General features: G+C 41.2%; 1 long non-coding RNA gene across 1 annotated transcript in view; it reads right to left on the reverse strand.

The window, feature by feature from the left end:
• The window catches only part of LOC118541624 (uncharacterized), a 170,081-nt gene extending 148,097 nt beyond the window's left edge, over positions 1–21,984 (reverse strand). The window contains exons 1-2 of the long non-coding RNA XR_013446147.1: positions 21,930–21,984; positions 6,575–6,988 (exon numbers count right to left, since the gene is read on the reverse strand). This is a non-coding gene — a long non-coding RNA (uncharacterized LOC118541624). The remainder of the gene's footprint in view (positions 1–6,574; positions 6,989–21,929) is intronic.
• Positions 21,985–23,419: the final 1,435 nt, after the last annotated feature.

Consider the following 23,419-nt stretch of genomic DNA (forward strand, 5'->3'; position numbering starts at 1 on the left):
CATGGTCTTCAAGTAAGAGAAGAGTGCTAATCCTTAACAGGGAGGAGCAAACTATTTCTGTAGGAGGGAAATCTGGAGATTCAAGGTTTTACAGAGGAAGAGGAGCAATCAACAATCTACCCAGGTGTCCCCATCCCACATGTTACAACCTTGGTATGGCAGATCTGCTATGAGAGTTGAGAGTTTAAACTCTTTTGAAGTTCAGCTACTCTTACATTCGTTCCTGGTCCTCAATATTTTCAGCTCTTCATGCTGAGGGAAATGAGAGCTTCTTTACATGCAATTAAGGAGAACCTCTTCTTTTCACCTCTGGCTTATCTTTTTTCCAAAGCTTCAAATGAGTTTTAAAAAGGCACTCAATTCCACTCTTTTTATAGTTAGTATTTCCCTATTTTTCCAATAGCAGAAACCAATACCAGCTAATGTATTTTCTTTTACCAGCATAGCATCCAACTTCATCACCTGTGATCATTTTAACACCTGCACTACCACCTTGTGCCAGTGGCTATATGTCTTCCACTTAACGACCAGCAGCACCACCTGCCACAGGCTGGATTCTCCAGGAAGCCGACTCTAAGATGGAAATTATCATGCAGGAGGTTTAACGCGTGAAGGGGACAGGAGGATATAGGATTTGGGCAGAGGAAGAAACTGAGATATGATGCAGTCTGGGTGAGGTTTCAGTTGACCCCATGGAGATTTGTTTTTCTTTTTTTTTTAAGATTCCATTTATGTATTTGACAGAGACACAGCGAGAGACGGAACACAAGCACGGGGAGTGGGAGAGGGAGAAGCAGGCTTCCCGCCTGGCAGGGAGCCCGATGCGGGGTTCGAACCCAGGACCCCGGGACCATGACCTGAGCTGAAGGCAGACGCTTAACGACTGAGCCACCCAGGCGCCCCGACCCCATGGAGATTTCTGAAGATGAAAAACCTTTCAGAGCTGTTCACAACTGAGAAGGATGAGCCTTTACATCTCTGTGCCAACAGTCACTGGATATGGACCACCCAAAGAAGAGGCATGACTTTCGGCAAGGTGGCTCTCTTCAGCTAGAGGCACTCCCAGTAGTGGGGCAACAGCTTCTTTATTCCTGAGGGGGAATTTGGGCAGCACATCATAGAAACCATCCACCCTTGTCTTTTATGAAAACACTAAAGTTTGCTCTGTGTATGTGTGGTCATTGACAGCATAAGCTGAAACTATATATACATATATAGACATACATGCTCCCAGATATATCTCTAGATATATATACTTCTAGATATAGATACTTCTATACACACACACACACACACACACACACACACACATACACACTTCTGGATATCTTGGAGCTCATCTTCGTGGCCCACTTCACCTCCTAGAATTTCCTAGTCAGAAGCATTGCTGTGACCACAGTAAGTTTTGTTTCTTTCATTCTCTCTCTCACTCTCTCTTTGCGGGCCTTTCTCATTCTGTTATGAATATGTTAGTGCTTACTATCTATCAAATACTTACTATGTACCAGGCCCTGTACTAAGAAATATACAATGGATTTCCTTTCATGAATTTTATTTTTTAAAAAGATTTATTCATTTATTTTAGACAGAGAGCAAGTGAGAAAACGGGGGTGGGGGGGAGGGGCAGAGGGAGGTTGAGAATCTTAAGCAGACTCCCCACTGAGCACGGAGCTCAACACGGGACTCCGTGCCTGAGATCATGATCTGAGCTGAAATCAAGAGTTGGGTACTTAACGAACTGAGCCATCCAGGTGCCCCTCCCTTCATGAATTTTCTAATCATCACTTCAATCCTTTTTAGAAATCTTGAAATCAACAGTTTATGCATAAGAAACTAGAGATTTAAGGTGAATGATGTTTCTGAGTCCCACAGCTACCTCTTGTTGAAATCTGTGTGTGAACCCAGATCTGACTCCACGTTTCATAATTTTAATGATTATAATACTTATAAAATACTTATAAAAAATACTTATAAAAAGCCACCTGCTTTTTTACCTCCATCTCCCTCGGCGGAGGGTCAAAAAGTGCATTGTGTGCCACTGTTCTTAGCCAAGCCCTGTTACTGACATTACATACTCCTAAACAGTGCCCCCCCCTTTTTAAGATTTTTATTTATTTGTCAGCGAGAAAGAGAGAAAGAAAGAGAGAGCACAAGCAGGCAGAGTGGCAGACAGAGTAGGCAGAGGGAGAAGCAGGCTCCCTGCTGAGCAGGGAGCCTGATGTGGGGCTGGATCCCAGGACCCTGGGATCATGACCTGAGCCGAAGGCAGATGCTTAAGCAACTGAGCCACCCAAGCATCCCAACAGTGCCCTTTTTGAGGCACATTTTATAAAATCATTTCTCTAAAGTTATGACTATTTCCCTATACATTCCCACAATAGTCAAAGGAAGACTTACCTGTCTTCTGAAATCTCAGCTGAAATCCCCCCTTCCAACAGTATTTTCCCCAGGTATTCCAGACCAAAATAACCTCCCTGTGCCTAACAAAGCTCTCCCACTAAGGAGAATTATTCACATTTTTACTGTTTAGTATCTTCATTTATGTATCTATCCATTCCCCTCAACAAACTGTAAACAGCACAAACATGCTTTTACATTTCTACCCTTCATAATGTATTGCACATAGGAGACATCTCAAAGCACATCACATTAATTTTATATTAGTGCCATGTGTCATGAATTGCTTAGAAATATGTTTCAGAGTCTCTTCTTTTTCCTCATTCTCTAATAATGATGCAACTTTTGTGTTTTCTTAGGTTTCCCATAATGCTGAAATCCTTATCTATTCTATATATTTTTCACTCTGCACTTTGTCTCTTGTGTAACTCTGCTCTGGGAACCCCAGGCAGTTAAGTTTATTAGCAGTGATTAACACAGCTGGTTATTTTCCATATAAGGCTCTTGTGGGTGTGTTCAAATTTTTTTTTAACTATGATTAAACTCAGCAGATACAGGGAAAATGTTTTATGACTTACTGTATATAGTGGTTAAAGAGAAATTTTAGAATGGTTTAAAATCTCACTGTGTAAAGAATGGTCCATGGACCAGCAGCATCAGTATCACCTGGGAGCTTGTTAGAAATGCAGAACCTCATTCCCTATCCAAGTATGTAAAGTCAGAATCTGCCCTCTAACAAGATTTTCAAGTGATTGCTATGAATATTTAGTTTTGAGAAATACTGGTTTAAAAAAAACAATTTAATGGCACTATTTATGTAAATGGCTATGTCTGTTGCTTCATACAATTCTAATAATCCCAAGAACACTGAAGGTAGGTAAATGGTGGTATTTCTATGTTAACTCTCCCCAAATCATTCTTCTAATAGGTTGAGCTGATCTCAGAACCCAGAGCTGTTTGCTTTGAAGACTCTCTTTCCAATGTTCTATTGCAGATACAGCAGACAACATCAGCATCTTCTCATCCCTGAGACCATACCATCCCAGAGTGCACTGGCTGGATTTAGCCCTGCCCCCTCTCAGCAGTTCTCAATCCCAGTGATTGACGGGCATTGGTGTCTATGGTCCCCACAGCCTTGAGCCCCCCAGTGAGATAGTTCTGTGGTGTGTGTTTTAGTATCTCAGAGTTTCTTCGCAGGATTAATTTCCAATTGACCATTGTGATAGATGGCTTAATAATTCATCATTTGGGGCCACCTTTCCTACTTCCTAACAAACTACTAATCATTAAATCCTTATTTCAGGCTCCACATCTGGAGGGTATCAGCATTAAGATAGAAAAGTCAGCTCGGTTCTTCAGAAAGATTCCTCACACAACAAAAGAAGCACTGAGAAGTGAATAACCTCCTTTTATATAGTGAATATAACACCATTAGCAATAGTGATTTTTTTTATAAGACTGATGACAGCTGAAAGATGAGACTCTGTGATCTTTATTAAAATAAAAATGTCATTGGGGAATGCAAGAAAAAAAATTGAGTCAACTCCTTCCCCAGTGGAGAGAGATGTGATTTCCCTCTAAAGGAATCTGTTATATGGATCTTTACACAGAATCCCTTGTTTTTTGTTTACAACTATTATCTGTGGGAAGATTAAGCAAATGTCTTTGGAACATACATACTTTCTGTCCCTAAAGCCTTCATACATAAAAGTAAGAGAAATTGTAACTGAACCAATGTGAGTTCACTCCTTGGTGAGTCACAGAAACTACACCAAGTTGTCACACAAAGAAAACTTCATTTGCAGCAAATAGGATCACAGGGATGGTTTACAAAGCCATGCCTCCTGAGAGAGGGTGAATGGGTGACTTTTGTTTAGGATTAGGATGGATATTTTATTTTTTTAATTTAAATTCAATTAGCCAACATATGGTTTAGTTTTTGGTATAGTGTTCAATGATTCAGTAGTTGTGTATAACACCCAGTGCTCACCACATCACATCCTTAATGCCCATCACCCAGTTACCCCATCCCCCCACCCACCTCCCTTTCCACAACACTCTGTTTTTTCCCCCCGGAGTCAAGAGTCTCTTCTGGTTTGGCTCCCTTTCTGATTTCTCCCCATTCAGTTTTCCCTCCCTTCCCCTCTGATCCTCTGCACTATTTCTTAAAACGCCTATGCTTCCCAGAGCAATCTACACATTCAATGCAATCCCTATCAAAATACCATCAACATTTTTCACAGAGCTGGAACAAATAATCCTAAAATTTGTATGGAACCAGAAAAGACCCCAAATAGCCAGAGGAATGTTGAAAAAGAAAACCAAACCTGGTGGCATCACAATTCCGGACTTCAAGCTCTATTACAAAGCTGTGATCATCAAGACAGCATGGTACTGGCACAAAAACAGACACATAGATCAATGGAACAGAATAGAGAACCCAGAAATGGACCCTCAACTCTATGGTCAACTAATCTTTGGTAAAGCAGGGAAGAATATCCAATGGAAAAAAGACAGTCTCTTCAATAAATGGTGCTGGGAAAATCGGACAGCCGCATGCAGCAGGATGAAACTGGACCATTTCCTTACACCTTACACAAATATAAACTCAAAATGGATGAAAGACCTAAATGTGATATAGGAATCCATCAAAATCCTAGAGGAGAACATAGGCAGCAACCACTTCAACTTAGGCCGCAGCAACCTCTTGCAAGACACATCTCTAAAGGCAAGAAAAACAAAGGCAAAAATGAACTTTGGGGACTTCATCAAGATCAAAAGCTTCTGCACAGCAAAGGAAACAGTCAACAAAACTAAAAGACAACCTATGGAATGGGAGAAGAAAATGACATAACAGATAAAGGGCTGGTATCCAAAATCTATAGGATGAATATTTTAGATAGGGAAGCCTTGTCATCCTATGTGGAGGCAGAATAAGATTGATCATGCGCCTTAAGGAAACATGCCTATACATACATTGCATGTCATATAAATGAGGCTGAGTCTCCTTCTTGGGTGGAAATTTTAGTATTATGCTGAGGTAAAGGCAACTGCCAGTCATGAGGGGTGGGGTCACTCCACAGTCCATCTGTGCAGGCCTTTGAGAGGAGGTGGGGGGTTAGCTCAAAGGGTCTGGGTGGTCTTGTCTGGGCAGTTGCCATCCCCTGAGGGGTGGTTTCAGGTTTCATTTGCCAGAGTTAAGAGGTAAGCCAGAAAGAAGAGCTTAAGGAAAAATATAAGACAAAGGCTAGTGAGTACAAGCAGGTAGACAGTAAAAGTTAGGTCTTGGGGTCTAGCAGGTGACAAAAATCTCACTGTGTAAATTGCATATCCCATCCTGATTGTGGCATAAATAAAGCAAAGGCTTTAAATATGTTTGTACTCAGGGCCGGTTTCATGGCCCTGCACTTGGTTTAATGCTTTGCTGTCACTGCCTTGAAATTCTTAATAATTGTGAACAAGGCACCTACATTTTCATTTTGCAATGGGTCCTGAAAATTATGTAGCCAGTCCTGTTTGTACTAATTAAAAATTGTTTGAAATATAGATTTTTCAAGATACAAGAAGGAAAAGTCAAACTAAAAGAACTATAGGAGTTGAAAGACAAAGTATCTTTGGGAAAACTAAAACCAACAAAGTTGGAGTTTCTAGAAACTTCTGGGAGTAGTCATTATGGTTTTGCTGCTCAGAGAACAGAAGGAAAGCAGTGACACCTGGAAATGACGTGGTACTTCTCAAACTTACACATCATAGGTGTGATTGCAGAGGACACATGTTCGATTTGGAGTCAGCAAGGAAAATTTAGATGACCCAGAAAATTAAGTGCAAAAGGAGCAAACTATTTGAGCTAGCTGTTCTGTGTCAGGCAAGCAAACAGACTGTGTTCCTAATGACATCTTGTATTTGCCAAACATTTACTGTATCTGTCACTGTTCTAAAGGACTTACAGTCATTATCTTGTTTAATCCTTACAGCAACCCTGTGAGGCAGGTGCTATTACTGTCCTTATATCACCAGTGAGGAAATTTGGGACAAAATGGGAGTAAGTGACTGCCTAGGCTCTTGCATCTAGCAAGTCCTGGAGCCTGGCTTTGAGCCCTGGCAGTCAGACTCTAGAGCTCAAATTCTTAATTACAACAGAGAGCCCCCTTCCCCAGTGAAATGGCTTTGTACTCACAGAGGTGGATGAAGCATATATTGTGCTGAAGGGCCCCCAGTGGAGAAGTGAAAGGGGAAAGGCCAAGTCCCCAGTGGTGCAATCCTTAGTGCAGCGAAGTTCCCCATTCCCCCAGGGGTGAGGGATGGGGTGGGGGCAGCAGAAAATAAACGCAGACCTTGCGGAGCCCAAGCGGGGTTTTCCTGGGTCCATTTTGCTTCACAAGCACATTTTCCATGGATTTTCACCAGGCCGAGTCAGGTTGTCAGTGGTCTTCAAACTGTTCCACTGAGTTTGCAGGTCAGCTGACAGACTCAAATGTCTTCAGGGGAGAGAGATGAGTCAGTGGGAGGGGCTCAGGCTCCTGCTGATTAAAACTTGGTCAGCTGTACTTTCACCCAGTTTAGTCTAAATACAGGAATGATGAGTAAGAATCTGCAAAAGAAAACGAGTTTGTGCAGCTGAAAATAAAAGTTTAAAAACCATTGCTCTGACTGTCACTTCAAAACAACTGGGAGAAAAATGAATTAGCTGTAGGTTGATCACATGTCCCTCCCCTCCCCCTCCCCAAACACAACTCATGTTTGACCTGGGTCAGCAGAGAAAAGATGATATTGGTATTTGGTGTTTGTGGAACCCTGGACAGAACATATTTGAATCTTCTCTGTGCCAAAGGCTCACTGTGAGTTTGTTCCCGGCTTAAAGTTTTTCTTAGGGGCGCCTGGGTGCCTTAGTCAGTTAAGCATCTGCCTTCAGCTCAGGTCATGATCTCAGGGTCCTGGGATCAAGCTCAAGTCAGGCTCTCTGCTCATCGAGGAGTCTGCTTCTCCCTCTGCCCTTCCCCCACCTCACTCAAGCCATCTCTCCCTCTCTCTCAAATAAATAAATAAATAAAATCTTTTTTTTTAAGTTTCTTTTAATTGTTTGCACCAGGTCCTTAAATATATATATATATATATATATATACATATATATATATATATATATATATATGTAATAGTCAAACAATTGTTGGATCCTGTAGGAAAGCAGAGGAAGGAACAGTTAATTCCAGGTGTTGAATGAAAGGAATGTCATTTGTAAGTGTTTCTGAGATGGCCCTATATGGAGATACATCTGTCTCCCTCTTTCTCTCTCTTTCCCCCCACCCCACCTTCTAAAACAAAAAAAGAAATGCAGTCCACTGAATGGATATGTAAGTAGTTTCCCAAGAGAAGGTGAAATAACTGCTTCATAGAAACAGGAACAAATCCCATGTACCTTGAAAAGCCTTCTTTGAGGGCAGGAACTTGATTTTTAAATATTTTCCTGAGGACTCTCATATCCCATACACTCTTCAACATCTGGGCCTATGTGTCAAATTCCATAGACCTTTGTTTATGATCCAGATGGACTTCTGTATGATTCAGCTCTTATTTGAGGATGACAGCACACCTTCCTTACTGATATAATTCTAATAAGAATGTATCAGCAAGCAGTGTTTGTGGAGAGTCCAATGTGTATAGCCCTCTGGGATAATCCAAGTATTTACTATATATTTAATAATTTAAATTTATTTACAATTTTCTAAAACATCCAGAGCTAGAAATGTATGTCCCTACCTCTTATTTACCAGTCCATTCAGGGGCTTAAAAAGTACACCTATCAGGGGCGCCTGGGTGGCTCAGATGGTTAAGTGTCTGCCTTCGGCTCAGGTCATGATCTCAGGGTTCTGGGATCGAGCCCCAAGTCAGGCTCCCCACACAGTGGGGAGTCTGCTTCTCCCTCTCTCCCTGCCTCTCCCCTTGCTTGTGCTCTCTCGCTCTCTCTCTCTCTCTCAAATGAATAAATAACATCTTAAAAAAAAAAGTACACCTATCAGAGAACAAACTGGTGATTGCCTGAAGGTGGGGGGGGGGATGGGCAAAATAGGTGAAAGGGATTCAGAGGTATAAACTTCCAATTATTAAATAAATAAGTCACAGAGATGAAAAATACATGAATATGACTATGAATATAGTCAATAATAGTGTAATAACTTGGTGACAGATGGTGACTACACTTATAGTGAGCACTGAGTAGTGTATACAATTGTTGGATCATTGTGTTGTACACCTGAAACCAATATAACATTGTATAGTAATTATACTTCAATTAAAAAAGATATACCTGTTACAAAAGCAAACCATTGCACAAAACTTTGACTCCCTATTTGGCACTGTTCCTTCAAATAATAGGGATTAGAGAAGAGACCAAGTGTAATTTAAGACATGTCAGCTCTAAAACTATTGCTATGGTTTTTTTTTTTTTTTTTAAGATTTTGTTTATTTATTTGACAGAGAGAGACACAGCGAGAGAGGAAACACAAGCAGGGAGAGTGGGAGAGGGAGAAGCAGACTTCCTGCCAAGCAGGGAGCCTGATGTGGGGCTCAATCCCAGGACCCTGGGATCATGACCTGAGCCAAAGCAGCTTAACAACTGAGCCACCCAGGCACCCCTTGCTATGTTTTTATTCCCTGGACCATACCCTTCTTTCCCCCTTTTTAAGAAAATTATTATTGTGATAAAATATAAATACTGTGAAATTTACCATATACCTTGTTTTAAATTCTAAAAATAAGTTTTTAGAATGTAAAATGTGAAAATTGAGATCCGTGAAGGGTTTTTTCAATTTATAACCTCTGTTTTTCCTACAAGCACATAAACTACCAAAATATTTCAGAACATCCTGTCCTTCCCTCTCCTAATTTTAGAGAGTGTTTCCTTGTCTCCTTTTATCCCAAAGCAGCCTTTTAAATAGCAATGAGTAAAATTTATCAACCAGTCATCTGTGAACTCAAAAACACAACTGTAAGAACGGTTTTAGATGTTCAACAAGTTGTACCTCTTGAGTTAGGTTGTAAATTATCATACTAAAGAAAATTTCAGGATTCCAGGATATGTCCCAAATTTTGATATTAAGAATAGTAACCACTCTTCCCACAAATATTTCTTGGCATGGTTTCTAATCCATTCAGAGCTTTTCACAAGATGGAGGGAAACTATTTTCTCCTCTCTATCAGGAGCTATATAACAACTAAAGCAGCATCAAGTTAGGATGGGCTGCCTCAAAGTAGGCCCCCATCATTGAAGAGATTGAAGCAGAAACAAAATAACCTACTGGGAATGTTGGCCAGAGGTAGAAGAGTGTCAGGATTTATAGACTTGGGGGACTTAAATGACCAGCACTGGCAAGGGACACAGTAGTAATAAACAGGAATTTCTTTTTTTTTTTTTTTCTCCAGGCCATCCTATTTGAATCTGCCACCTACAGTGTGAGCAATCTCTTGGATGCTCAGGCTCCCCTACAGAGTAGAGAAATCTTCCACATCTGCAGGGCCCTGGGTATCCAGGAGGCACAAGAAGAGGCTGGTTGGGAAGCAGTCCTGGATGCTAGTGACTGGCAGGCTGCAAGACCTGTGAAAAGTAACTCAGCCTTTCTGGGCTTTGTTATTCTCAAATGCAAACTCGGGAAACAAGGCTCAATGCCCCTATATCTATTATGTGATCGGTCCTTGCCTCCTTCCCCTTCTGCCTAGGCAACAAATGTTGTTTAATATTCTGTTTCTTGGGGCACCTGGGTGGTGGACTGGGTTAAGTGCCCCACTCTTGGTTTTGCCTCAGGTCCTGATCTCAGGGTCGTGGGATCGAGCCCCCAGCCCTGCGCCGGCCTCCGCGGTCAATGCCGACTCTGCCTTAGATTCTCTCTCCTCCCTCTGCCCCTCCCGCTTGTGCTTGCGCTCCCTAAAATAAATAAATATTTTTTTAAAAAATAATATTCTGTTTCGTCGAGTTCCTGGTCACTAGTAAATGCCAGAAAATCCAATACACCTTCTTCACATTTTTAATCTGGATGTAGAGAAGCAACTAGCAGTGTGTGCGACGGGAACAAGGGATTAGCACCCTCTTCTCTCCCAGCAGCGTAATCACACTCCTGAGGTTACCTGGTGTGTAATCTTAGAGAATACATGTGCAGTCCCTAACTCCTCTTGCCGTTGCATATGGCCAGATGACTACATCTGACCCATAGAATATCAGCAGAAGTGTTAGATGGCTGTCTCTGGGCGTTCCTTAAAGGGCAGTGGGAAGCAGCTTTTTGAATTTATTTCATCATCTTTTCTTCCATCTGTTGCCTCCACCGAGAATGTGAGGCCAGGGCGGCAGCACTGCAGGGGCCACACTCTGGAGACCGTGGGGCAGGGAGATGAGCGCGCTGGGTGGCTAGACCCTGAGCAAGAGCTGCGGCACTGCATGGGACCGCCTTCCGCCAAACCCACACCTAGCAGGAGATGCACATTGGCACTCTTATTTGGGCTTGCAGATACCCATTGAATCCTAACTGATACAGTTTTACCCACGCAAAATACTTTTTGTTCAGAAGGCTCTTCATGAGTCTCTGCCTAGGTGTAACTTTGGAAAGCTAGAGCGGGGCTGCTTCTGTGATGAGGCTGGTACTGCTGGTGTTACCCATCACAGATATGGGTCCTCTGCCCATCCAACGTCATCCCTGGGGCCAAGTGCAGACTCAACACTGGTGAAGCGACCATCATCAGACCTAATTATACTCTCACTGGAAAGTCATGGTGTGCTGTGCTGTTGGAAGCCCCCAGGAGTCTTGCAATCTTTATCAGCTCTGTGTCCAACTCATACCCCTTTTTTAAACAGGCTTCTTTGTTCTTGTGGTTTTACTGAAAATTCCAGTCATGTCCCCTGGTAGGCTGTTGATGAAGAATTTTTTTTTCCCCTTGAGTGCTAAGCCCTTGAAATTAGACCTGCTAGCTCCCTCAGGAATGGTATGCTCAGCTGCCTGAAAACTCTGCTTCTTTGCAGAGGATTATTGTCTTCTTTGGATGATTGTCTTTATTATTATAAGCAGATAACCCTAAAAGTTTTGGGGCTAGGTGCCCAGGATCCTTCGATTATATTCTCTCTCTCTCTCTCCCTCTCTCTCCCTCTCTCTCTCCCTCTCCCCCCCCCCCCTTGCTTATTCTGAGCAATGCTAGTAACTAGAACCAAGGACTTACTCAAGGATCACACCCTGAAGAACAGCATGCAACCCAGGGTGATGTATCTTTTAGAAACAGGCAGGCAGAGGCACAATCTGGTCAGACATTGGCTGTGCAAACCACTGATACAGCCAAGCTTATGCACACCAGTGACCTCTCAGCCCTGGTGCAGACCATCAAAATCAAAGCTTTCACACAGATTGATCTTTGAGGTGTCCATACATGTAGCAGCAGAATACCTTCAGGACTTTTTCTGACTTCGCCTTTTCTTCATTTCCAAGGGATAGTTTTCAAACCCTGACATACTCTTCTCCCTACTCACCTTGGTGTTAGGACAACCTGGCTTTTCCTTTCACTGAGATTAAAGGCCTTCCAAATTCTTCATATTCCTACTTCTTCTCTTAAAAAATACCACCTCCTAGTGAAAGAAGCCAGTCCCAAAAGACCACATAATATACAATTCCACCTAAAGGAAATATCCTATAGAGACAGAAATGTCTATAGAGACAGAAAGTAGTTCAGTGATTGCCTAGGGGTGAGGAAGTGGGCAGACAGAGAATTGATAACTAAAGGGTCCAGCTCTCTTTTTGATGATGAAAATGTGTTAGAATTATCTGTGGTAATGGTTGCACATGTCTTTGAATTTACTAAAAACTAAAACTTTACTAAAATTTACTAACGTTTTCATTACTCTACTGAAACTCTTCTATTTAAGGTCATTAGTGAATCATGCACTTTAAATGGGTGAACTATATTTGTGAATTTTATCTCAGTAAAACTGTTAAATGCCATACCAGCAACTATGGTCTAGAGAAATAGGTACTAAAATACAGGTTTTCAAGTGGTTGCCACTTGATTGAATATTGGTGTTTTTATTTACTTCTGCTTAAGTCAGTCATCAAAATTTAAAAATAAAGGGATCTCACATAAAAATCCAGTTTCTTGAATCTCCAGTATGAGTGGCTCCATATTCCTGCATGGGGACAAGTGCCTGGATCGCAGTTGCGTAGGACCCCTGAGATGAGACCTGAATTCTCACTCCATCCTGTTGACTTGTTTATTACATTATTTATTGAGTACGTATTAGGTGTCATGTACCTTTTCTCTCAGGATAAAAACCTCACAAATCTCTATAATCTCTTTCTACCAACTTCTTCCCCTTCAGCCTACAGACTTTTCCTGGTATCTACTAGCATAAAAAATCTATTAGCTAAACAATCTTCTGTTGATCCTGCTACTTTCTCAAGTCAGCTGTTCTATCTTTCCCCTTTATTTTTACCTACAAACTTGTCAGGTGTAACTTATATTCGCTGCCATTTCTTTACCTCCTACTCCTTTGCTAACAATTTTGATTTTCATTACTCTACCAAAACTCTTTTATTAAAGGTCATTAGAAAAGAGCAGTAAATCATCAAACCTAATGCCCTTTTATTAATTCTCACTTTCTTCAATGCTTTGCCATCTTTCTGCCCAGAAAATATAGAAAAATAGAAAAGGAAAAAAAATCATCTACTCCCCTAACATAGCAATTTTAAAACTCCAAGAAAATGGGTTTTCTTTTGTTTTCCCCAGACAGAGCTCTTCTGATATTTCATGGATCTTCCTCAAGGACTACTCCTCTCCCTGTATACATTGGGCTGCCCCACTCATTCAACATATAATTAACTAAGCCAGGCTGTTATGTCCAGAGCAAATTATGCTTAGATACTGAGACTGTCTTTGCTAATGTTTTATTTAACACAGGTTCACTGCAGGAATTATAATTTATAATAATAATATTTCAGAAGCAAATAGCATACAGGATAACGTTTCTTAAGAAGCCAATAAAGAAATAACATACTCCAAACCAATGATAAATTACACTATTGTTCCAAATAAGGGGGAGATGAAAGAAACAAAGTTCTAATTTAGGTGAGGTGTACCTTTCTACAAGGTTCTTGGAAGAGTCAGCTTAGCCAACCAAGAGATTATGTCCCGCAGCCAGCACAAAGCAAAAGTCCCTTATGGCTAGAGCACCTGGCTAAGGGAATGAAGGCTCTGGTGTTGGCAGCCAAGAAGATCTCCTTCGCCACACTGCTGCATGGTTTTCACCTGATGGCAGAGAGTCTCCTTGCCACAGCAGGACCTACTGCCTCAAGGGCTCTAGAGAGCTACTTAGATCAGCAAAAGGTAGCCTTGCCCAGACCGGACACTCTTGGTAAATCCCCACAAATTCTTGGTATTTGAAGTTTAAATGACTATTACATCATGGCCACTCTTCCACATGTTCTTACTGATAAGTCCCCAGAGGCACCTGACAACAGTTGAGCTACTGAGTGCTTATCAAAACAACAGATGACAACAATACCCTGACACAGCATCTTCAATGTAAACACATTCACTTTTAGATCAAAACAACTTCACTTAAGTCACCAACAAGTGGATTTGAAATCATAACAAATCAATATACAACATGGGCCCTGGGACAAACAAGACCCTGTCCTCATAGAGTTTATAGTCTGGTGGAGTATTACATGAATGTATAATTTTCAAGTGGGCAGAACTTCAAAAAAAAGAGACCACACACTGACAAAGGAAGGTGACCTAGATGAGATGGGTGATGGGATCAGGGAAGATGTTCATGGGCAAGTTATGTTTGTCCAGTGAACTTCTACTTATCCTTTCCTTCTCCCCTTATAGCAAATGAGCAAGGGTGGGGAGAGAGAAAGGGAGAGAGGAGGCAGAAAAACAACAGGCAGAAAAACAACAACCAGTGTGCAAGAAGGACAAAGAGAATACAAGGTGAGGCTCAAGAGATTAGACAGGATCTTCTAAGTCATGGTAAGACCTCTGTTTTTTATCCTAAAAGCAATAGTAAGGCACTGAAAGTTATAAGCAAGAGAGATGACATCAGCACATCAATTTTTTAAAAAAATGGTTCTGCTGCATTTTGTAGAGAATTAGTACAAGAGCCAGAGAAGAGAGAGGTTACACTTAGTAGGCTATTAATGTACACAGGTGAGAATTAACTGTTGTCAGAATCCACAGAGATTTAAATAAACAGAAGGCATGTGGACTTTTGGGATACCATCCAACCATCAGAAAATCTCAAGGCTTTGTCCCCATTCCCTCCAAACTCAAGAAGAAAGTACTCATATCTAAGTCATGGCTGAGGATACTGTTGCTCATGGTGTTGTCAGGGTTGGAGTTTTTTATGTAAGGAACAAAGGCTTAAAACACTTTCTTTCAGTTAAGCAGAGTAATCTGACTGTGACAGGCTCCCCCTTCACCCCTTCCTCAGGTCAGAAGACCATGAAAGACTATAGACAGATTGAGGAGCCTGTTAGAAAAGCTACCCGAAGCCTTGAGCTAGAAGAACAAAAGTTTCTCTTGTGGTTCACTCTTTGTCCATCTGGACCACCTGGCTAGGTTTAGGCCCAAACCTCAGCCCTTTGGGAACTGAAAAGAGCTCAATGCAAAAGCAAAATCCCTCAAAGATACTTTTCCATTCTTTATCTGCTGACACATTTTTCTCTTTGCTCCCTTCTTCCTGCCAGCCTTATGGTTTGACAAATATTATTCAAGTGTGACTGCTGCTGAAGCCATTGCTTCAGATAGTGAAGAAAAGAGAGAGAGTAAAGGATGGGGAAATAATTTTCCTGCATGCACCCCTCAACCTTTTCAGAAAAAAACTACTCCTTCCCTTTCACTTCCTTTTGCATTTCAATTAAGACCTTTTTGTACAGCACTTCTTGTGTGGTACTGAGTTGTCCTTTCCCTGGGTCCCAGATGCACTTGCAGTAAGGATATAAAAATCTATAAGACTTTGTTGTTACTTCACCAGATTAAACAGCATATAAATTATGATATTGCACTGACTGGGCCCTCTGACCGGCAGAGAAAGCATTAGATGCTCTTCCTCATCAAGGCCCTTTTTGGCCATATGGGAAAGTACTGGTGGAAGTAATGAAGGCATTGAGGATAACCGTCTATCTGAAATGTACTCTTCAAAGACTAGGTGGGTTTATTTGGTGTTTGCTGTTATTGTTTATCTGCTCTGTCTTGTTCATTAGTGTTGTTTTTTGTTGCTGTTGTCTTAGATTTCAACGAGCCCACCTGAAGAACTACATGGTACACCCTCTCCCTTCATTCCCACTTTCCTCCTTTAAAATTAAGTAAGTGGCAGCCAAGGTAGGACCCAGGGAAAATGGGCCAAGGACGCCACTGAAATTATTCTAGTTGAGGTCCTAAAATGGAGGGGCAAGGGGGCTTCATGATGGAGGTCCATCCCATGTCACTGATTTAGAACACTACGTTTGAGCTTAGGGCCAACACACAGACAAATGGCATTGTTCCAAGGCCTACAATAGCCTTTAAATATTATTCCTCAAAAACTGTAGTGTGACCAAAATAGAGGGATACCCAGGATTTGTATCCCAACCACTGGTTTATACTTACCTATCCAGCTCTTCTTACCACCCAATTCTGTTCAAATCACCTTGGTCTACTTGCCATTCCACCAATATGCCCTGTCTTCATTAGACAGTGGATGAAACAAATGTGGGTTCAGAACAAGAAAGAAGTCCATTCCAGGCCTTTTGTCATTTTATGCTGACATTGTTCCAATATGTAGCGAATAGAGAAAATATTCTTTCTTTAGTTGCTACTTGAAATCAAAATAGTCTCAGAATTTGACAGAAAAAAAAGTCATATCTTTCCAAAATCTTCTAAAAACCTGAATTATCTTTAGAAGATACATTTTTTACAGTGTGGAAAAATTCACTGAAGAGAAGCCATGGTTCAATTGGACTTTCTGGGGCACTGGAAGGAGCATTATTATCAGCCCAGAATATCCAGCTCATTGACTATCTGAGAAAGTTGTGGCAAGAAGATAATTACCTGAAAGGAGATGGACTTCTATCCCTTAGGCAAGTGGTAGAAGACAAGTAGGATACTCTGATCTGCTTGCTTTACTCTAGGTTTTGCTTAATGGCAAAAGTAAGGAGATATAGTAGACATTGTAATCCGAGCATTTAAAATTCAGTTATCCTCAATCCTAAAGCTGCTTTAATGACAGCTATAACTTATACCTTTCCAGAACCTATTATATGCTCTGAAGATTCTCCCTTCTCCAAAGACTTCAAAATGAAGACACACAGCTGGCTGAGCACACTATGTTGCAGTATGCCCAAGACTTCTTGCAAGCTTTTCTAAAGGAGTGCTCTGAATCACACCTATTGGGCCACCATCTTGCAGCATCGCTGTATCTCAGAACCCCTGTCAGGCCACTGAAAGCAGAGACTTTACCAAAGCTGGTGGTTTCTTTATTTAATAAAAGTCTCAATCTTAGTATTTTGGTTATTTAAAATCTCTCTTGCTTATATGTAGCATCCTAAAAAAACAAAACAAATGAACAAAAAAACCAGACTCTTCTTTTTTTGAGAGAGAGAAAGAGAAAGAGAGTGTATGGGGGGGGAGGGAGGCAGAGGGAGGGGGAGAGAGAGAATCTTGAGTGGGGTCCACACCCAGCTCTGAGCCTGACACGGGGCTCAATCTCATGACCCTGAGATCATGACCTGAGCCAAAATCAAGGGTCGGATGCTTAACCAACTGAGCCACCCAGGTGCCCCCAAAACAAGGTCTTAAATACAGAGAATAAACTGGTGGCTGCCTGAGGGGAGAGGGGTGGGGGGGGGTTGGGAAAAATTGATGAAGGGGACTAAAAGGTACAAACTTTCAGCTATAAAATAAATCATGGAGATGAAAAGTACAGTACAGGGAATCTAGTCAATAATATTATAATATTGTATAGTGACAGATGGCGACTATAATTATCGTGGTGAGCACTGAGTAATATAGAGAATTGTCAAATTACTATGTTGTACACCTGAAACTAATATAGCATTGTACATTAAACTATACTTCAAAAAAAAAAAACTATACTTCAACAATAAAAAATAAATTAAATAAATAAAATAATGGGATAAAATTTCTCTCCAAGTGTGGACGCTCAGGGGCAGGGGGACTCAGATAATGCAGATCAGGAACATTTAATTTAAGGACAAATTAAGTTTCAAAACATGTTTACTTAACTTGTGATAAATCTCAAGGTCTGCAGAGTAGTTTGGTGCTGATGCCTCTGGCTGCCGCTTACTGTCCAGGAAGCTACAGTACTGATTCCTAAACTTCCTCAGCCACATCATATGAGCTTTTCCCATAATACACTCAAAAATGGTAATTACGCAGTCTGGTGAGCAGAGCCTTTGACACTCCACCTCCTCTCCATTCATTTACATGGAGTCAGGGAAAGAGAAGCTGCTCTATCCAGTGAATACCAAATCTATGGCATTTTAAACCTAGTCCATGATTGATGATTCCTAATTATTAGGTAACCACACTCACTTGAAGAATATTTTTTTAGAACTACGCTTTTGGGGTAAATTAACTGACCATGTATACTTTGAATGTCACGAAACATTTGAGAAGCTCTAATAAACCTACAGTTGACTGAGAACCTTTCCACCTCCATAGGGCACGCAGCAAGTTTTATCATGAGAGATGAAATCTACACGTGCTGGTTTTCCTGAGGCCTTAGATGCCACTTACACCCGGCACTTCCCAGAGTTTGAGCCCCAATCTATTTAACAAGGACCTGTCAAAACAAGGTTATAAAAATAGAGTGTATTTTAAGTGTTTACATTTTAATAAATTAACACGTGTAAAATATATAAACTTAGAACAACTGTGCTATTACAAAGTAACTTATAAAATTAATTCAGGCCGTTTAGTATTATAATGAGACAATTGTATAGTTGAATGAAAAAAAAAAAGTCTTTCACTCCTGTCTTGGGTCTCTGTTGTAGAATGTAAAACCTCATTTGAAGTTAAGGGTAAAGTCTAAATTTGATACATTTCCTGACATGAGGCCTGGGCCTACACCAATGGCCATCCTGGGTTAGACTTTGCTCTTCCTCCTTCAAAGGGACACATTGAAATCATATTTTTAAATTTTTTAAAGGAACAAGATTATTAAATTTGGTAAGAGAGAGCTATTCTTTAAACCAAGATATTGGCAGGATCCTTTTCTTTTTTCATCTTTCATAAGGTGTGCAATATCTCTGGCCATGCAATAATATGGAATATCATGGTCTGGTTTTTATATACGGCTGACTGTGTATCTCATGCCATGGCAGCTGAATTAAGCGAAGTTAACCGGTAATATGTATAAGTGATCTAAAATTCCACTGTGTCCAGGTAACACCAAGTGCCCTGGGCAAGAAATACAGGCAATTACCTACACAAAGTGGCTCACCAGAGGTGCATATTCAGGACAGGACCTCCAACAGTGGGCAAGAATAGCTTTTTCACTCATTGCTTAGCAGCCATATTTTTCTGGTTTCAGGGAAATTATTTTTTCCAACTGTAAATAGAGGACTGAGACATCAGCTTCATGTGATCTTACTGCTGGTCAGGGACACTTTGAGGGATAATTTTACAGCAGAGGTGAAAGTCCTGGGGGAAAAAAGGATGTAGACATCAATTGAAGATTGCGTGAAAATGAAGGATGGTCAGACAGCATAGCTCCCACATACCAACTGCAGACCCTGCTGCAGCTAGCAGGGCTGAAATGTGATAGGGGGAGGACTCTGCCCTCTCCAGCAGGTGACAGATAATGGGAAACTACACTGTGTCCTGGCAGCTAGAGGTTTCTTCTTCTGAGTCACTCCTAACTCAGCAGCCTAGTATTGAAAGTCTGAGGAGGCTTCCCTGCCTGGCTCTTAAAAGTAAATACAGCCTAGACTTCCTTTATTTGCAAACTAGTCAACAGTGCTCAGAGTAAAATCCGGTAAATCTACTGTCATATTTGCTGAACCCGTCAAAACAAGAAAAGGATGCTATGTTGGAACATTCCCCTCTATTAATGAAAACCTCTAGTTTCATTTCCCCCTACCCCCATCCGCGGCCCCATTCATTCACTAATGCATTCAGTCAGCAGAGGAGCCAGGGGATCCCATGAACTTTCATTGAACATGTTCTAGTTACAGTGTGAGGAATACAAAACTGTAAGGTTTGACCTCATCCTGCAGGAACTCACAGTCTAGCTAAGGATAATGTATAAAAATAACGTATAAAAACAAATGGTTGCATTCCTTAGGGTTGAATGCAATAATGCAGGTGGGTGCTTGGTAGAACAGTGGCTCAAAGGAGGGAGACGAGGAATCTGCTTCATTGGAATATTCACAAAGGCTGATATCTGTGCCAGGCAGTGTCAAATACTTTACCTCCTTCAGCTCATTTAATTCTCCAACGACCCTCACCTTAAAGATTAGAAAACTAAGGCTCCAAGAAAGCAAGTAATACACCCAAGGCTACGAATCTAATAAGAGGCAGAACCAAGATTCAAGTCCAGGTCTGTCTTTTCAGGTCTCTGATACTCCTCAGCCAGTGATTGATTGCCAGGACAGTGAGCATGAAACCGTCCAGTATATTTGGCTTGGGGGAATAGGGTCATGTAAGGGATGGCAGCAGTGCAGACAGGCTTAAGCCAAGGACAACTTCTGCTTCTGACTGCAGAGGGCACTGGATAGAGGAGCCAGCCCTCAGGACTGGTATGAACTCTTGACAGCATTCTTTACCTTTACATCCTTTCCTGCTGCTTTCAAGGAATGCTGTGCCCACCTTCTCAGTCTCATCACCCTTCCTTAAAAGGCTTTGGAACAATGCAGGGTACTAGCGCAGTAGCCAAGGAGATTTCTGTCTTGCTTCCTTTGTATGATCTTTATTTCCTCTTTTTACCCTCAGTAGATTCAGGAAAGAGAAAAAGTCTCTTCGGTTAAATGTTGCTACTCCCACATTAACTTTCCAAGAGGGCTGCTCCCCCCTATTTCCACCACTGTAGTCTTCATAGAAAAAGTCCCAGTGAACAATCATATGTTACTGTGAATTTGGGTACATACTTTATTCTACTGTTTCTTAAACCCGCCCCCACCCCCGGGAGGGTATAAGACAAACAACAATTTGGAAAACTGGATCACTACAATTGGGGTGGGTGAGGAAGATTGGTCCCAACCCTCAGGGATTCTGGCGTCAAACCTGCTGCCCACCTCTGAGAATCAGTGTTCTAGCAGCTAAGTATCATCAGCATCTTCATACTCCAGTCAGCTTAGTTCAGCCTGATAGAAGTTCAGCTGTATTCACTACTGACAATGCTGATATCCCCTGAGAGAGGACACCAGGAGAATTATTTAAAACCTGTAATCTCTTCTTATTTGTCCTTGGCACGTGTATACATCACCAGTGGAGTTTCTCCCTAAAACTACCTACCTGGATGTTCTGTCCTTTAAATTATGAGTTCACTCTAGCCCAAGAGGGGATCAGGCTCTCACTTCCATTCTCTTCATCTGCCCTCATGGATTCTCTTTCTCCAGGTCTTTTCATGGGTTAACTTCTTAGGCTCTGCTCACCCCCAACCCACCCGTTTCAAACATAGAGAAACGAGAACCAAAATGAACACTCCCATAGAAATCACTGCTCACTACCCTTAAAACCACTAAATGAAGTAATGTAGGTAAATCAAACCCAAGGAGATGAGGTTAGAAGGTTCCCTTTTACAACTACCAGAAATGAAAATTATCCCCCATGGCTGAAGCAATTTCCTCCGCGCCACTTCTATTTTCAGTCTGTCTAAGTTTCTATTTCAGGCTCCCGTGGCTGGAAAGCCTACAGATTATTATGGACATATACACTTTGTAACTTACAGAAGTGCTTGCAGGGGCCTTGCTTTTATGGTAGGAGGGGTAGAGGAAATTGTTGAAAGTTATATCAAAGTTCTACTTCCTGACCCCAGGGCCGAACACCAAGCGCTTGGCATGGAGGTGACATTTGGCAAAGATTTGAGGAAGACTGTTTGCTTTACTGGAGTCACGGAAAGACTTTGAAAGATGTTTGTGTTTTCAACTGAAAACTGTTGAAAAGCTCAGGTTCTCTAATGTTCCTTTTCCATCAATTCGACATAGGAAGTTTGGAGGAGGTTCATTCAATTCAATAGACAACACACAACACATTGCGTGTGCGTGCATCAGAAGGGTGATATGACTCTGCTTCACTCTTCCATCTCCCTCAACACCTGCACAGACATTCCCCACACTCATGTCTCCCGTACACCAAAAGTTCATGGCCCATGTTAGTTTGCTCCATGATTCAAGTACATAGAAGATGGTTTTAATGAAAGTGTGATCACAGCCCCTTGGGGTTTGCAGGGAACTTCCAAGTCAGAGGCCTTTGCATTGAGTGGCTCCAGGAGATGGTAAGATATATTTTTAATTCAGAAGAGAATAACCTTCAAATTTATATATAAATTGCTATCCACTTACCATGCATGTCTGATATGTCCTTTTTGAGAATGTCTCTTCTTAGTCTTTAGAAACCAGTTTCTATAAGAGAAAGGAACAGTCAAAGGTAAAGCAGAGTCTTTCCCTTCCAGCAGACCAATGTGTGGGCCAAGGTCAAAAGTGCTTATTCAAGTCGCCATCCCACTTCAAAGAAGCTGATGGCTGTGGGGGAATCACAGAGGCAATTTATGGGAAGTTTGAACTCTTCACTAACTTCAGCCAATACAAGTATTATTCCTTTTTCAAAAAATAAATAAATAAATGGTTTCAAATAGAAATGCACTTGGCATAATAATTTAATAAAGCTAAACACAGTATCAAAATGTTGATCATAAGCTTACCTCCAAAAGGCCTAAAGAATGCACTGTCCTTGGATACAAGTCACATTGTAATTCCCTCCTTTTCTGCTCCTGGGTTTAAAACCAAACAGCTAAGATAAGATCTGTTGGCATGGCAGTAGCCCATGAATTATCCCCTCTCCTACAAAGATGCCCCACACTAATCCTGTGGGACAGGATTAAGAGCATTCTAAATTCAGGGGGCTTAGAATGAGTGCAGTTCTGTTCTCCAAACTCCAGTATAGGGCTGGTGCTCTGGTTTTGTGACTATAAAGAGCTTGTTGTGTTTTGTTTGTTTGTTTTTTAAAGATTTTATTTATTTATTTATTTATTTATTTATTTATTTATTTATTTATTTATTTATTTCTCTATCAGAGAGAGCGCACAATCGGGGGGAGCTGCAGGCAGAGGGAGAAGCAGGCTCCCCGCTGAGCAAGGAGCCCGATGTAGGACCCGATCCCAGGACGTTGGGATCATGACCTGAGCTGAAGGCAGATGCTTAACCAACTGAGCCACCCAGGCATCCCGAAAGAGCTTGTTAAAAACTTTTCATGCCATGTAAACTTTATCTATAAGAAATCCTACCTGTGTCATACTATTTACTATGTATATATGCTATTTATGGCTGGTATCACCATATTAGAATGGTTCTCAAACTTTACCAAGAATCAGAATCCTCTGGGGAGCTTTTTTTTTTTCAATTGAGATATAATTGACATATAACATTGTATAAGCTTAAAGTGTACAATGTGGGGCACCTGGGTGACTCAGTCAGTTAAGTGTCTGGCTTCAGCTCAGGTCATGATCTCAGGGTCCTGGGATTAAGCCCAGCATGCGGCTCCCTGCTCAGCGGGGAGTCTGCTTCTCTCTCTCCCTCTGCCTTTCCTCTTGCTCATGCTCTCTCTCAAATAAATAAATAAAATCTTTAAAAAAATAAAGTGTACAGTGTGTTGATTTGATCCATTTATATACTGCAAAATGATTACCACCATAGCATTAGATAATACCTCACATAATAACCATTTCTTTTTTTTTTTTTTTTAGTGGTGCAAACATTTAAGATCTAGTCTCTTAGCAGCTTTCAAGTATATAATACAATACTGTTAACTATAATCAATATGTTGTGCATTATTA

Source organism: Halichoerus grypus, chromosome 3, assembly GCF_964656455.1.
Source record: "Halichoerus grypus chromosome 3, mHalGry1.hap1.1, whole genome shotgun sequence".
Lineage (NCBI taxonomy): Eukaryota > Metazoa > Chordata > Mammalia > Carnivora > Phocidae > Halichoerus > Halichoerus grypus.